We start from the raw sequence: 17,897 nt of genomic DNA, 5'->3' as shown, positions 1-17,897 counted from the left end.
GACCAATGGAACAGAATTGAGAACCCAGATATAAATCCATCCACGTATGAGCAGCTGATATTTGACAAAGGACCAGTGTCAGTCAATTGGGGAAATAATAGTCTTTTTAACAAATGGTGCTGGCATACCTGGATATCCATTTGCAAAAGAATGAAACAGGACCCATACCTTACACCATGCACAAAAACTAACTCCAAGTGGATCAAAGACCTAAACATAAAGACTAAAACGATAAAGATCATGGAAGAAAAAATAGGATCAACCCTAGGAGCCCTAATACAGGGCATAAACAGAATACAAAACATCACCAAAAATGATGAAGAGAAACCAGATAACTGGGAGCTCCTAAAAATCAAACACCTATGCTCATCTAAAGACGTCACCAAAAGAGTAAAAAGACCACCTACAGACTGGGAAAGAATTTTCAGCTATGACATCTCAGACCAGCGCCTGATCTCTAAAATCTATATGATTCTGTCAAAACTCAACCACAAAAAGACAAACAACCCAATCAAGAAGTGGGCAAAGGATATGAACACACATTTCACTAAAGAAGATATTCAGGCAGCCAACAGATACATGAGAAAATGCTCTCGATCATTAGCCATTAGAGAAATGCAAATTAAAACTACGATGAGATTCCATCTGACACCAACTAGACTGGCATTAATCCAAAAAACACAAAATAATAAATGTTGGAGAGGCTGCGGAGAGATTGGAACTCTCATACACTGCTGGTGGGATTGTAAAATGTTACAGCCACTTTGGAAATCTATCTGGCGTTATCTTAAACAGTTAGAAATAGAACTACCATACAACCCAGAAATCCCACTCCTCGGAATATACCCTAGAGATACAAGAGCCTTCACACAAACAGATATATGCACACCCATGTTTATTGCAGCTCTGTTTACAATAGCAAAAAGCTGGAAGCAACCAAGGTGTCCGTCAACGGATGAATGGGTAAATAAATTGTGGTATATTCACACAATGGAATACTACGCATCGATAAAGAACAGTGACGAATCTCTGAAACATTTCATAACATGGAGGAACCTGGAAGGCATTATGCTGAGCGAAATGAGTCAGAGGCAAAAGGACAAATATTGTATAAGACCACTATTATAAGATCTTGAGAAATAGAAAAAACGGAGAAGAACACATACTTATGTGGTTACAAAGGGGGGAGGGAGGGAGGGAGGGAGAGGGCTTTTTATTGATCAATCTGTAGATAAGAACTGCTTTGGGTGAAGGGAAAGACAACACTCAATACAAGGAAGGTCAGCCTAATTGGACTGGATTCAAAGCAAAGAGGTTTCCGGGATAAAATGAAAGCTTCAAAGGTCAGCGGAGCAGGGGCTGGGGTCTGGGGAACTTGGTTTGAGGGGACTTCTAAGTCAATGGGCAAAATAATTCTATTATGAAAACATTCTGCATCCCACTTTGAATTGTGGTGCCTGGGGTCCTAAATGCCAACAAGCGGCCATCTAAGATACATCAATTGGTCTCAACCCACCTGGAGCAAGGGCAAAGTAAGAACACCAAGGTCACACGACAACTAAGAACCCAAGAGACAGAAAGGGCCACTTGAACCGGAGACCTACTTTATCCTGAGACCAGAAGAACTAGTTGGTGCCCGGCCACAATCGATGTCTCCCCTGTCAGTGAGCACAACAGACAACTCCTGAGGCAGCAGGAGGCCAATGGGATACAGACCCCAAATTCTCATGAAAAGACCATACCTAAAGGTATGATTGCAACTAGAGGAATCCCAGAGACAATGCTCCCCAGAACTTCTGATGGACAGGACAGGAACCATCCCCGAAGACAACTCATCAGGCATGAAAAGGACTGGTCAGTGGGGGGAAGAGAGATGCTGATGAAGAGTGAGCTAATTAAATCAGGTGGACACTGGAGAGTGTGTTGGCAACTCTTGGCTGGAGGGGGGATGGGAAGATAGAGAGAGAGGGAAGATGGCAAAATTGGCACGAAACGAGAGACTGTAAGGGTTGACTCAATAGGGTGAGAGCAAGTGGGAGAAGGGAGTAAGATGTATGTAAACCTACATGTGACAGACAGATTGGAATGGTAAATGTTCACTTGAAGCTTAATAAAAATTAAAAAAAGAAAGTAATCTCCAACATTCAAGGAAGCTAAGGAAAGACTGAAACACCATTCTGTATTAAATGAAATTAAAGAGTCATGCTAATCAAATGAAAACATAATTCTGAGCTATTTATACCTTTTTTCTATAAACTTGTAAAAATTGAATGGGATTGGGATATTGGATGTTATTAATATCTCACAGTTAGTGTGCTACTGTTCTAATATTTATTAAAAATGGTTTCATGTTATTATAAAGTAGATATTTTCTTTCTATGTAAGGAATGCACACTGTAGCGTTGAGCAGGAGATAGGGCATCAAATGATTAAGGAAAAAACAAAAAAATTTCTTGCTCTGTATTTGTAACTTTTAAGTTTAAGATGGTTTCAGAATAGAAATAATAATTAACAGGAGCCATTTAAATACTCCTTCTCAAGCCTTAGGGTGGGCCACAATCAAGTGAGTGGAATCTTAATATATTGCCTAATGAAGGCAAAAGAAAAATTCCTGTTTGAGATAAAGTCTCTGACCAGTAGAACGATTCATACAGCCCCAAAACCCAAAAAACGAAACTGGTTGCTGTTGAGTAGATTCCGACTCACAGTGACCCCATAGGGCAGAGTACAACTGCCCCATAATGTTTCCAGGAGTGGCTGGTGGATTTGAACCGCCGACCTTTTGACTAGCAGCCAAGCTCTTAACCACTGTGCCGCCAGGGCTCCCATATAGCCCTGGGGGAGTGGAATATTGAAATCTTGTTGGCATCCCACATAGAGTTTAAATCTTTTCTAGTTATCTTTTGGGAGAGTGTTCCCTCAGCTTTGTATTTAAAACAATATACAGCTTTGTGGCTTTTTTTTTTTTCTTGATGTAAGTGGTAGGTCCTGAACACCAGTTTCAACAGGAGATTTCTTTTTCTTTCTTCCCTTTATTTCAATTAATCCCCCTGAGTCTTTTATGAGCAAATTGATAAAACTGTGGTTTTGTTAGCGCACAATTGTAAACATAGTCATTCTTTGTTACGAAGAGTGGGTTGCTTTAATCTGAGACCTTTCCTAAAATGCCCTTCTCTTAGAGCATCATTTTCATTTAAGTTTAAATATTTAAGGAAAAAAAATCAGAAAACCTCTACTTGGTAACTAGAAAGGGCATTCTAATTGAATTTTCTATAATATCTAGGTTCTGTGATTTTTGTAGTGTATGTGAAACTGGGAAGTATTAACAGATACATATACTTCCCAAATCTCCCCTCTGCTTTGAATCCTTCCCACGAAAAGCACTGGAATTAAATTTCTTATGCAAATAATGGAATGTTTTCTAATATTATAAAAGCAATAATATTCAACATCTATTATTTTACTTTTGTTTATAGCGTATGTCCTTAAAAATATATATATATATATTTGTCCTTAAAGGAGAAGGGAAATCAATATATCCTGCATACGGTAAGTCACCTAGATCATAGGTGAAGGTAGTTCTACACGTACAGTAGTTCTAACCATTGGCATCTGGATCATCATACATGCTCTGTGTAGATGCAGTACTCAAAGCTGCCTGATTATATAGGGACTGAAGTCACCTAGATCATAGGTGAAGGTAGTTCTACACGTACAGTAGTTCTAACCATTGGCATCTGGATCATCATACATGCTCTGTGTAGATGCAGTACTCAAAGCTGCCTGATTATATAGGGACTGATATAAACTGTAGCATTATAGGCTTTTTACTATATGTAACTATGATCATTCAGCAGATTTTGAAGAGTAAAAATAGCTTCTGTTTTGCAGGTTTTTAAGAAAGCAGCATATAGACTTGTCATCTAGACACATGATGTTAGCAAAAATTGTTTGACTGACTCAGAGAGATTCCTTTCCCACTGAGTTAGAGCAAAACTGGGATTAAAGAAATGGCAGTGCAGATATACATATTTGATAAATAAACACTCATGATCACTCAGCTTCTCATCCTTTCAGTAGTCAAGGAGTAGAAGAAAAATTGCTACTATCCTTGTGTTCTGGTTTTGAGATTTACACAAATCAATACTTTGGAATTTTTCATCAATATCTCTCTTGCTGTCACTCTCTCTCTCTTTTCCAGAGCCAAATGAAGATAGAAGGGACCACTACCTATAAAATATTGGGGAAAAAAGCCACTTGGAAATAGGAGCACTAAACTTTTTTTTTCAGTAGCTATCATTTAAAACACAAAACAAAATTCTTGTAAGAAAATAGACATGTTTATTGCATTGAGTAGAGAGTGAGAAAAAATGAAATTCAGGAAAAACTAATAAAATTCTTATATGCAGGAATAGATGAAATTATTTTTATTCATGTGAAAAGCATACATTAATAACCCATGGAATGATTTTAAAATGAATAAGGAAAGTATTTTGCAAATGCATTTATTTAAATACCATATGAAACCTGTAAATTAACTTTGACATTAAACATAGATGAATGCTTGGATAGCACCTCAATATCTTCCTTCAAATAAAGAGAAAAGCTCTCTTTTCTGTTCTAGACATCTATAGAAGGCCATCATCTACCGAACATAATGTATCGAGTCAGCAATTTAGGTCTATTCATCTGTAGAGAAAAGTCTTATTTATGGATTTAAGAACAATGGCATTGAGTGCCAAAAACAACACAGTTAGGATCATAAGTGAGTATTGACTACCACTTCTATACTAGTCTTTGAATAACAAAATGATTTTAATAAATTACTTCTAGTTATTAAAACACCTAGGTATTACATCCTTATATTTATACTAAAAAGATAAAATTATTTATTGTGGTCGGCTCAAACAGGGAAAAAATATTATTTAAGAATTTACAAATTACCTGAATCCAAGACAAAGATCAAGTCAGAAAATAATTGATTTTGATTTGTTTTATTTTTCCTGTAGCTACAGTTTTTCTCCCAATTTGTTTAGAATTTTGAAATTACTAACTGTATCTTGAAGATATTTCAAAATGATAAGTTTAAATGATTAAGAGAAGACTAATGATTTGGAACCAGAAAAATAGTAATTAAATAAAATAAATCAAAGGAACAATGGAGCAGTACTGCACTGGAACTAAATAATTAATGGCATATATTGGAGAAATTCAATTGTAGTTAAGGAAAATATGTAACTACCAATATTTCTGTATGTTTCATCAATTAAAAAATTCATAAAATAAAAAGTGTTGAACATACATTGTAAATTGACACTGGAAAGGCTGCCTAGATTTTATAAAGCTTTTTTTTTTTTTGCAGTAATTTATTAAACACACACAGAAGATACATAGAGGATGCTTTGGTTGACCGATGCTATAATTTTAGGTATCATCTGCCTTGTTAAACTGCAGCAAATATTTACACTTATTTACATTTCTGGATATCAGATTTTTTTCCTGATGTAGCTTTAAAAATTTTGTTTTTTCTGTTTTTGGAGTTGTTTCCTAATGTCAGTTTAATAGGTCTCAAAACTGAAATGAAGAACCAGTCAAGGGAGATAGAATTCATTCTTTTGGGACTCACAGATGACCCACAGTTACAAATTGTGATTTTTATATTTCTCTTTCTCAACTACATTTTGAGTGTGATGGGGAACTTATCCATCATCCTCCTCACCCTACTGCATCCTCACCTCAAGACTCCAATGTATTTCTTCCTACGAAATTTCTCCTTCTTAGAAATCTTATTAACAATCTCTATTCCTAGACAACGATTGTGACTAAAAACGAAATCATTTCCTACAATGGTTGTGCATCTCAATTATTCTTTTTTCTTTTGTTAGGAGTTACAGAGTTCTACCTTCTGGCTGCCGTGTCCTGTGACCACTATGCAGCCATCTGCAAACCCCTGCGTTACTCAATCATTATGAGAAGCCAAGTGTGCTACCAACTTCTACTCAGTTCACGGACAGCTGGCTTTCTGATTACCTTTCCACCATTGGTCTTGGGACTAAAGCTGGAATTCTGTGCTTCCAAAATAATTGATCATTTCATGTGTGACACTTCTCCTATCCTGCAGATTTCTTGCAGAGACACTCACTTCCTAGAAATGATTTCATTTGTTTCAGCAGTTATAACACTAGTGGTCACACTACTCTTAGTAATTCTTTCGTATACATATATAATCAAGACCATTCTAAAAATTCCCTCTGCTCAGAAAAGAACAAAAGCTTTTTCCACTTGTTCTTCCCACATGATTGTGGTTTCCCTTACTTATGATAGCTGTGTCTTCATTTACATGAAGCCATCAGCAAAAGAAAGGATGACTTTATCCAAAGGTGTAGCTGTTATCTATACCTCAGTTGCCCATTTACTCAATCCCTTCATTTACAGTCTTAGGAACAAGCAAGTGAAACGAGCTTTCAAGGATATACCCAAAAAATTTTCATTTCTTTCAAAAAATAAGGAAAAAAGCTAAAATCTTGACAGAAACAGTGAATATATTTTTTATTCCTTTTTCATGTTTACTTAATTTATCCTTTCAGTAAGTTAAATTTCTTATAGCATTTAAACAAGTCTTCCAGCACAATACACTTTCCTACTTATTCTTTAATAGTTCTTGCAGTGTTAATATTAAGAGTTCCGTGATTGATGGCTGTTACGAATTAAATTGTGCCCCCCCCAAAATGTGTGTCAACTTGGCTAGGCCATGATTGCCAGTAGCGAATGATTGTCCACAATTTTGTCATCTGATGTGATTTTCCTATGTGTAGTAAATCCTGCCACTATGATGTTAATGAGGTAGGATTAGAAACAGTTATGTAAATGAGGTAGGCTCAATCTACAGGATTAGATAGTATGTTGATTCAGTCTCTTTGGAAATATAAAAAAGAGAAGCAAGCAGAGTGACAGGGGGACCTCATATCACCAAGAAAAACCACCAAGAACAGAGCACATTCTTTGGACCTGGGGTCCCTAACCTGAGAAGCTCCTCAACCAGGGGAAAATTGATGACAAAAACCTTCCTGCAGAGCCAACAGAGAAAGAAAGCCTCCCCTGAAGCTGGCATCCAGAATTAGGACTTCTAGACCCCTAGACTGTGAGAGAATAAATTTATATTTGTTAAAGCCATCCACATGTGGTATTTCTGTTATAGCAGCACTAGATAACTAAGACAATGGTGTATCTATTATTTATGTGGCCCTGAATAGAAATCATTTAGTTTTGATTTGTGTTCAAATTTGTTTTACAATCTTTCAAAGCAACAATTTTTAGTCATCTACTTTTCCTTGGCAGAAAGAAGAGTGTTAGTTCATGTGATTACATTTATGGGCCTGAGAACTTTCACTCACACAGTTTGTGTTTTCAATATACTTTTTAAAAATTATTTGAGCCTTATCAGATAAATGATGGCCAAATATTTTTTCCATTCTATCGATTACATTTTCATTTTCTTGGTAGTATCATTTAATGGACAAAAACTTTTCATGAAATGGAGAAAATACTTGCTTTTAATGTATAAATATGTAATTTGTATAATTTTTTTACAAAGAATGAGCAGGATCAAGATACACTGAACATTATTGAAATTAAGACATTATTCATCTGAATTAGTTGGTTTTACATTAAGATGCTAACTGTAATCCACAAGAAATCATTAAGAAAATAACTTGAAACATATGCTGTAAAAGATACAATAAATAAATTTAAAGGTACACTAGGATGTACCAATTTAACACAAAAGAAGCCAGCAATCCAGGAATAGACTAATAAAAAAGACATAAGCATATTAAAAAAAAGGAAAACATAAGTCCTACTTTATCAGTAATTAAATTTAAACAGTGAAACAACCCAATTGAAAGGCAGAGATTGGAAACATAGTTTAAAAAGAGAACATAACCCAAATATATGTCTGTCTATTATAGGCACTCTTTAGATTAAAAGACACAAATAAATTGAAAATAGGATTTAAAAGATAGGCCATATATTCTGGATTGAAAGTGTCTCCGAAATATATATGTTGAAGTACTAAAAATTGTACCTGGAAATTGTGACCTTGTTTGGGAAAATAGCGCTATTCTTTGATGATAAAAGAAAAACCTTTGCCATCCTGTTGATTATAACCCATAGTGACCATATAGGACAGAGTAGAACCACCCCATAGGGTTTCCAAAGAGCAGCTGATGATATTGTCACTTAAGCCATACCAGAGTAGGATAAGTCCTATTCCATTCTGAGTGGTATCTTAAAAGGAGGTAACAGACAGGGAGATGGACAGAAACACACAGAGTAAGACAGATGCCAGGTGATAATGGAGGCAGACACATCTATAAGCATCCATAAGCATGCCAAGAATTGCAAAGGGCTACAAGGAGCCCTGACGGCGCAGTAGTTAATAGTTCAGCTGCTAACCGAAATGTCAGCAGTTGGAATCCACCAGCCGCTCTTTGAAAACCCCGTAAGAAAGTTCCGCTCTATCCCATAGGGTTGTTATGAGTTGGAATTGACTCAACGGCAACAGGTTTTTTTTTTTTTTTTTTTTAGTTGCAAGAAGCTGAGACAGGAAGGACCTTTCCGTAAAACAAACAGAGAGAGAGCTCATAGACCCATTAATGAATTTGGGCCTCTAGTGTTCAGAACTAAGACAATAAATTCTGTTCTTCAAAGCCATTTACTTTGTAGTATTTTGTTATGGCAGCACTAGGAATCTAACATTCTATGCGAGCAGTAGCCAAAAAAAAAAAAAAAAGAGCTGGGTTGCCTATAATAATATTTGATGTATTAGACTTTAAGACAAAAAAGTTACAGGATACAAATAATATTTTATAATTATAAAGTGTCGATCTATTGGGCAGAATAAACAATTATAAACATATATTCACCTAACATTTCACAATAATAGAGACTTCAATAACTCATTTTCAATAATGGATATAAAACTAGGCAGTATACGTGGGACATTCTCCAGAGTGACCATATACCAGACTATAAAACAAACCTGAATAAATACAAAATAATTGAAATAATACAAAATATGTTCTTTGACCAAAATACAATTAAATTAGAAATCAACAATAGAAGAAAATATAAGAAAATCACAAATATATGTAAATTCAACAGTACACTCCTAAATAACAAATGAGCCAAAGAATAAATCACAACTAGCGTATAAAAATAATATTTTTGGATAAAAGGAAGTGAAAAACAGCATGCTAAAACATATGGATTGCAGCCTTAGAATCGTTTATAGAGAAATTAATAGCTCCAAGTGCCTGTGTTAAAAAGGAAGACAGATTTCAAATCAGTAAACAAATGTTTTACCTTTGGAAACAAGAAAAAGAAGAGTGAAATGGCACAAAACAAACAAAAAAAGAGAGTACATATTATACGATTTTATTCATATGAAATTCTAGTAAATGAAAACTAATTGTAGATCCATTGTTGCCTGTATAGATATAGATGTAGGTGTTAATATTGAGGTATATATAAATATTTGACTTAATAACTATATATATATATTTTTTTGGTGAAACCAAAACGTTCACTAATGAGAGGACAGTACAAGAGTTTCAAATCTTTGATTAAAAAATATTTATTGAGTATAAATTATGTCACCTTTACCAGGCACTAGAGATATAAATATAAAACAACCAAGGCTTGTTTCTTCCAGGTTAGGTAGTAATTTAATAGAAACAGGTTTATGTACAAATAATTTCAGTAGAGTAAAAATAAGAGGACAAAGTTTTGGGAGAGCAAAGAGGAGATAGCACCTAATCTTGGCTTTACACAAAGGGAAGATTTCAAGGATTTTATTATATTTAGACCAAACCTTAAAGGAAAGTATGGGTGTATATGTGTGTGTATTTGTGTGTATGTGTGCACGTCTGAAAATACCTAGTGTTAACAGGAATAAATGAAAGATTTGATGATGTTAGAGCAAATGTTGCACAGGGCCTAGGTTCTGGGTTGCACAGGGTTAGTTTAAGAACAAAAAGGAGAAATAACTGACCCCCCAGCACTTGTCTGAAACAATTTTCTACAATAATGGAGATGTTCTATAGTCTGTGCTGCCTGATATATTAGCCACTAGACACATGTGGCTACTGATCATTTTAGATACTGCTGCTAACCAAAGGGTTGGCAGTTCGAATCCACCAGGTGCTCCTTGAAAACTCTATGGGGCAGTTCTACTCTGTCCCATAGGGGTCGATGTGATTGAGGAACTGAACTGCTATTTTATTTCATTCATATTTAAATTTAAATAACCTCAAAAGTAACTTACTCCTGAGCAAGGCTGATACTTGGTTATTAATTCAAATTCAAATATTATTACTGCTTTAAAGATGAAGCACAGGACATTCTGGAAACATGCAAGAGTTTGAGAGAATCAGAGAAGACTTCTCCAAGACAGTACAATTAAGTACAAATGAATTGAGATGCCAGAGGAACCACCTCTAGCAGACAGAAGAACACATGTGAATGTCCTTAAGGAGAAGAGAAAGTGTCAGATTGTTAGAGAAACAAACAACAAATAAAGAGTATCTCAAAAGGACAAAAGTGAGGGACATGGAATGAAGTGAGTCTGAAAGGTCAAATCTTAAGGGCCTTGAAGGTGTTAGATACTTTTTGCTCAGGGCACTAAGAATCCAGTTTGTTTATTTTTACCTGAAAAGTGAGATGATATTTACAAATTATATGCATCATTCTAGTTTGTAGTATGAATTATAAAGTTAAGATTAAGAAAGTTGGTTTTTAAGGATAATATACTTTTGTCTCCTCATGGAGATAAAGATAATCCCTGGGCTGTTAGATAAATTCTTAGGCCAAGATTGTGTTTCAATAAACTGGTCCCTATCTCCAGCTGAAAGATTGCATGTGGGCCTTATTGATGATAATTCTGGACCAGAACCACGTCTAATAGACGATAACATGACACTGATGCTCATATTGTCTCTAGCCTAATGTTGTTAGGGAATTTGGTTACCTGCTGAGAAAATAACAAAATTGGATCCATATCTCACATAAACAAGAATGAATTCTAGATGGATTAAAGATGTCAATGTAAAAAGCAAACTCATGGAAGTATTAAATATAGATGAATATTTATATGATTTTGAAGTATATGGGGAAGACCTTTCTAAATAGAATATGTCACTAAGAATTCATGCTGGCTGCACAATCATTTATTATAGAACCACATCGCAGAAAAGTTAAAAAATAAGGATATGCAACAGACAAGACATACCACGGGTTTATATTCACAATATAAATAAATGAGAAAATAATAAACTCAATGGAAAGTGAGCAAAAGTTATGGATAAGCAATTCAGGGATGAGAAATGAAAATATTAAAAATATATTTTATCTCTGTTTCAATCAGGAAATATGAAAATTTTAAAATAGGTAACATTTATACATTAATCACTTATTATATGCAAACTAGTATGCTAATCTGTTTTATACACTATCTCCTTTAATAATTACAATAGACATTAAGGTAGGACGGTTAGTCTTCTCATTTTATGGGTGAAGAGACTGATGCTCATAAAGAAAGGTTCAGTAAATTTTGCAAGTTTGCAGAGAAATTGGATCTGTTTAACCTCAAAACCCAGGTACTGTGACAGCAAAGCTATAGTGTCTTTACCATTAAATAAATTGGGATATTATTTTGTCTCTCTGTTTGTAAAATTTTTTAAATGACTGATAATACCCTGTGTTGACTTAGATGTGAAGACAAGGGCTCATTCTTATTGTAGGAGCAAAATTTGATGTGGGTATTAAAATTTAAAATTCACACCTATATAAGTTTTTTGCATATGCGAATGATGCATAAGGGTGTATTGTCATATGGTAAACAAGGGTGTGAAATTGGTAGTAACCTAATCTCTCAATCATAATCAACAATGTAATCACTAAATTATATACAAGTTAACTGTTGTATTCTATGCAACTGTTACAAAAGAATATTTCTATCTAAATAACTTGATAAGGAATGATATCCATCATATACTGTTAACTGAAATGAAAAGAAAATAGAAGAATATTTTGCATAGGATAATTGCATTAGTGTCTAAAGAAAGAAATATCTTCAAGTGTGTGAATGTGAGTGTGGTCCTATGAGACAATATAGAAATAAATCTGGAAAACAAACTATAAATGCTCAATACTGTCTAACTGGAAGATTGGAGTAAAAGCGGAGGATTTGTTAGGAAATGTAGGACATGCCTCACACCACTCTATACTACTGTGACACTTGATTCTTATAGCATTAAGCATATATTACATTTAAAATAAAAAAATTAAACTCAAGTACTCTTCTGACACTCAAAGATATTAAAAAGCCTTCCTTTATTTATGTATTTTTCAATCCATATTATAAGGATGGAGATATAAAAGTGAATAAAAAATAGATATCACCCTCAAAATAAAGTCCACTATGGTGTAGTTGAAGCCCTTGTGGTGCTGTGGTTAAGAAATTGGCTGCTAACCAAAAGGTCAGCAACTCAGGTTTACCAGTGACTCCCTGGAAAATCTGTGGGCAGTTCTACTCTGTCCTATAGGGTTGCTATGAGTCGAAATTGACTTGATGAAAATGGGTGTATGGTGCAGTTTGGCACTGGATTTAAGCTGTCCCAAATGAACTGAGAATAAGTAATTTCTTGAATGTAGACTGAGTGCCATGTGCATATTAGGAAAATTTTGCATAATAAAAGGGATTATAGCCAGAAGCAAAGAAATTTCCTGAATAAACCAAATGCTTTGAAGGCCAGAGTAGCTGGGGCAGGGGTCTGGGGACCACGGTTTCAGGGGACATCTAGGTCAATTGGCATAATAAATTCTATTAAGAACACTGTCTGCATCCCACTTTGGTGAGTGGTGTCTTGGGTCTTAAATGCTAGCAAGCAGCCATCTAAGATGCATCACTTGATCTCGAACCACCTGGAGCAAAGGAGAATGAAGAACATCAAAGACACAAGATAATTATGAGCCCAAGAAACAGAAAGGGCCACTTAAATCAGAGACTACATCAGCCTGAGACCAGAAGAACTAGATGGTGCCCAGCTACAATGGATGACTGCCCTGACAGAGAATCCCTGAGGGAGCAAGTGAGCAGTGGGAGGCAGACCTCACATTCTCTTAAAAAGACCAGACTTAATGGTCTGACTAGGACTAGAAGGACCCTGGAGATCATGGTCCCCAGACCTTATGTTAACCCAAGACTGGAACCATTCCCAAAGCCAACTCTTCAGACAGGGATTGGACTAGACTATAAGATAGAAAATGGTACTGGTGAGGAGTGAGCTTCTTGGCACAAGTAGGCACATGAGACTACGTGGGCAGCTCCTGTCTGGAGGGGAGATGAGAAGGCAGAGGGGGACAGAAGCTGGCTGAATGGACATGGGAATACAGGGTGAAGAGGAGTGTACTGTCTCATTAGGCGGAGAGCAACTGGGAGTACATAGCAAGGTGTACATTAATTTTTGTATGAGAGACTGACATGATTTGTAAACTTTCACTTAAAGCACAAAATAAATAAATAAATAAAGGGAGTTTAGTTTGATGGTATAAGCTGATTGGTATGCTTTTACTTTTATTTCTTTAAATTGCTTAACTTTCCAAAAAAATATATGTCATGACATCATTTATATATTTTGAACTTATCTCTCCTTGGATCTTTCCTTTCTTCATGCTATTCTCAGAGGGATTTATTCAATGACCAGAGAAGTTAAAAGTATTTTATTGTTGGGTACTATTAAATCCTCATCTTATCCAGGGAGCTTTGGAATGTTTTCTTTTCCAGCCTCTTAAAGCAGTATTTCCTTGAAATTTACTTAAAGAACTCTTAGAATTACAATAAATAACTTCTTATTGAGTTCACATATGGAACAATGTGTTTATGTGAAAAGATACGTGTTGTCAATGAGTTGCTTCTGGCTCATAGCAACCCTATAGAATAGAGTACAACTGCCCCATAGGGTTTCCAAGGAGGACCTAGAGGTTTTGAACAGCCAATTTTTTGGCCTGTGACCGTAGTTCTTAACCACTGCATCACCAGGGTTCCTATGTGAAAAGATAAGTTTATTTTTATTTAGAAGAGAGGCTGCTAAGAAAGTTATACACAATTCAGCCTCCTTTTTCTCCATGGAAGAGTACTCCTGTGATAAAGGCAAGGGTGGGCTAAATGACAGTGTCCTGAAATATATTATGAGTGAATTACATATCATAGTTTGAAAAAATTAAGAAAGACCCAGGGTTATATTTCTGACTTGAGACATCAAACATCTGAAAAAGTATGTTCCTATAGTTAATAAAATTATTTTTGTCTTTTTATCCATAATTTGGTATACTTAGAATAAATTGCAGAGAAACCCAAATTATCCTTTTAACATATTTAGTATTATTAACTATATGTTGTAATATGTTTCAGTCATTATTGAAAACAGAAATACAATCTCTCCCCTTCGTTCTGCCAATTTTGCTGATATGATACAGTGTGTATACTCCAAAAGAAAGAGAATGATCATTGACAGGAAAAAATAAATAAAAAACAGAAAAAAGTAAAAAAAGATGTTATCATCTTTTAAATTAATCACTTATCAGCAAGAATCGTTGCTAAGGATAGCCAAATGACGACACTTTTCTTCACGTTCCTCTCTTCAATGCTATATCACCAGTTTATGTTATAGAAAGAGAATATGATAGGCGTTGTTGAAAACTTACATACAAATACGGTTCTGTTGGAAAATTGATAAGGAGAGAGCAGAGACCAAAACAGACAAAAGTTATTGAGCTTACCTTGTAGCAATTTTTGCTTTTTCTATAGTAAATTTCCTAAAGAAAATTTTATTTCCTATAATCATTATGTCATTTAAAAAGGAGATGATGAGATAAATTGGCATTAAAATACTCATTTATGAGTTACATTTTGATCTCGGGCAAGTTTAAGACCAAAAAGAAAAAGTGAATGTAGTTAAAAAAAAAAAAAACTTTGTAATAATTGTAAATTTCAATTAAAAAACCCACAAAAAATGGGAGACAGAAGCACCATGCCATCCCTCCACAGCGAATGCCCAAAAAACTAAGCAAAACAGATACAACTGTCAATCCTGGTAGCCTAAGTGTCAAAAGAAGGGATAAAGAACTCGATCAAGCACAGAATGGAATAAGAAACCATCAGCCAAATATCAACTTAGGTAATGAATTCTCAAAGAGAAAACAAAACTAAAATATTTACAACAGGAAACCAGAGAGGAAAATCTGTAAATGATGTCAGAATGATAAAAGTGGGAATAAATGGTGTAGGTATAAAACTTTCAAATGGAGAAGTCAAGGTGGTATCAAGAAACAAAAAACTGGTTTAAACTTACAAAGATGGGGTAAATATCAAGGTAATCACAAATAAAGTTAACAAACCTGTTATTGTGTTGTTGTTAGGTGTCATCAAGTCGGTTCCAACCCATAGCGACCCTATGCACAACAGAACGAAACACTGCCCAGTCCTGCAAAATCCTTACAACAGTTGTTATGCTTGAGCTCATTGTTGCAGCCACTGTGTCAATCCACCTCATTGAGGGTCTTCCTCTTTTCCACTGACCCTGTACTCTGTGAAGCATGATGTCCTTCTCCAGGGACTGATCCCTCCTGACAACATGTCCAAAGTGTGTAAGGCGCAGTCTCGCCATCCTTGCTTCTAAGGAGCATTCTGGTTGTACTTCTTCTAAGACAGATTTATTCGTTCCTTTGGAAGTCCACAGTATATTCAATATTCTTCGCCAACACCAGAATTCAAAGGCGTTAACTCTTCTTCGGTCTTCCTTATTCATTGTCCAGCTTTCAGATGCATATTATGCGGTTGAAAATACCATGGCTTGGGTCAGGCAACCCTTAGTCTTCAGGGTGACATCGTTGCTCTTCAACACTTTGAAGAGGTCCTTTGCAGCAGATTTGCTCAATGCAATGCGCCTTTTGATTTCTTGACTGCTGCTTCCATGGCTGTTGATTGTGGACCCAAGTAAAATGAAATCCTTGACAACTTCAATCTTTTCTCCATTTATCACGATGTTGCTCATTGGTCCACTTGTGAGGATTTTAATTTTTTTAGGTTGAGGTGCAATCCATACTGAAGGCTGTGGTCTTTGATTTTCATTAGTAAGTGCTTCAAGTCGTCTTCACTTTCAGCAAGCAAGGTTGTGTCATCTGCATAACGCAGGTTGTTGATGAGTCTTCCTCCAATCTTGATGCCCCATTCTTCTTCATAGAAGAAGTGTTATCCATAGTTTGTTATGATCCACATAGTCAAATGCCTTTGCATAATCAATAAAACATAGGTAAACATCCTTCTGGTATTCTCTGCTTTCAGCCAGGATCCATCTGACATCAGCAATGATATCCCTGGTTCCACGTCCTCTTCTGAAACCAGCCTGATATTCTGGCAGTTCCCTGTCGATATACTGCTGCAGCCGTTTTTCAATGACCTTCAGCAGAATTTTGCTTGCCTGTGATATTAATGATATTGTTCTATAATTTCCACATTTGGTTGGATCACCTTTCTTGGGAATAGGCATATGTATGGATCTCTTCCAGTCAGTTGGCCAGGAAGCTGTCTTCCATATTTCTTGGCATAGACAAGCGAGCACCTCCAGCGCTGCATCTGTTTGTTGAAACATCTCAACTGATATTCCATGAGTTCCTGGATCCTTGTTTTTCGCCAATGCCATCAGAGCAGCTTGGACTTCTTCCTTCAGTACCATCGGTTCCTGATCATATGCAACCTCTTGAAATGGTAGAATATCGACTAATTCTTTTTGGTATAATGACTCTGTGTATTCCTTGCATCTTCTTTTCATGCTTCCTGCATCATTTAATATTTTCCCCCATGGAATCCTTCACTATTGCAACTTGAGACTTGAATTTTTTTCTTCAGTTCTTTCAGCTTGAGAAAATGCCGAGTGTGTTCTTCCCTTTTGGTTTTCCATCTCCAGCTCTTTGCACATGTCATTATAAAACTTTGTCCTCTCGAGAGGACCTTTGAAATCTTCTGTTCAGTTCTTTTACTTCATGAATTCTTCCTTTTGCTTTAGCTGCTCGACTCTTTAGAGCAAGTTTCAGAGTCTCCTCTGACATCCGCCTTGGTCTTTTCTTTCTTTCTTGTCTTTTCAGTGACCTCTTGCTTTCTTCATGGATGATGTCCTGGATGTCATTCCACAACTCATCTGGTCTTCGGTCAATAGTGTTCAAACCTACTCATCAAAATAAAGAAGAAAAACATAAAGTCTCAGTAAACACAAAATCTGCAAAAATAAAAGAAATAAAAAAAAATCACAGGCAAAAGAAATTCAGCGCAGGAGAGTAAGCAGAACAAAAAAAACAGCACCACAAAAAAAAAAAGCACTACAAAATGACAGCAAAAAACTCACCTTTCATTAATCATACTGAAAGTAAATGGCTTAAATACACACATAAAGAGACAGACAGTGACAGAATAAAGAAACAGAACCCATCAATATGATGTTTACAAGAGACACACATTAGAAACAAAGACAATAATATATTAAAAATCAAAGGGTGAAAAGAATACATTAAGTAAATAGCAACCATAAAAGAAGTGGCAATATTAATCTCAGATAAACATATTTTAAAACAAAATTCACTTAAAAGACAAAAAGCCCATTGCTGTCTACTTGATTCTGACTCACAGCGACCCTATAGGACAGAGTAGAACTGCCCCATAGGGTTTCTAAGGAGGGCTGGTGGATTAGAACTGTCAACCTTTTGGTTAGCAGCCTAGTTCTTAAGCACTGTGCCACCAGGGCTCCATAAAAGACAAGAAAGGAAGTTAAATAATGGTTAAAGGG

At 35.6% G+C, this 17,897-nt stretch overlaps 1 pseudogene; it reads left to right on the top strand.

Annotated features, from left to right (window-relative positions):
* The first annotated feature begins 5,579 nt into the window (after window positions 1-5,579).
* LOC126063650 (olfactory receptor 6C6-like) lies at window positions 5,580-6,520 on the top strand (annotated as a pseudogene).
* The last annotated feature ends 11,377 nt before the right edge of the window (window positions 6,521-17,897 follow it).

This window comes from Elephas maximus, chromosome 20 (assembly GCF_024166365.1).
Source record: "Elephas maximus indicus isolate mEleMax1 chromosome 20, mEleMax1 primary haplotype, whole genome shotgun sequence".
Classification (NCBI taxonomy): Eukaryota; Metazoa; Chordata; class Mammalia; order Proboscidea; family Elephantidae; genus Elephas; species Elephas maximus.
The sequence above is the reverse complement of the archived record's forward strand: the minus strand, read 5'-3'. Positions and strand labels throughout refer to the sequence as shown.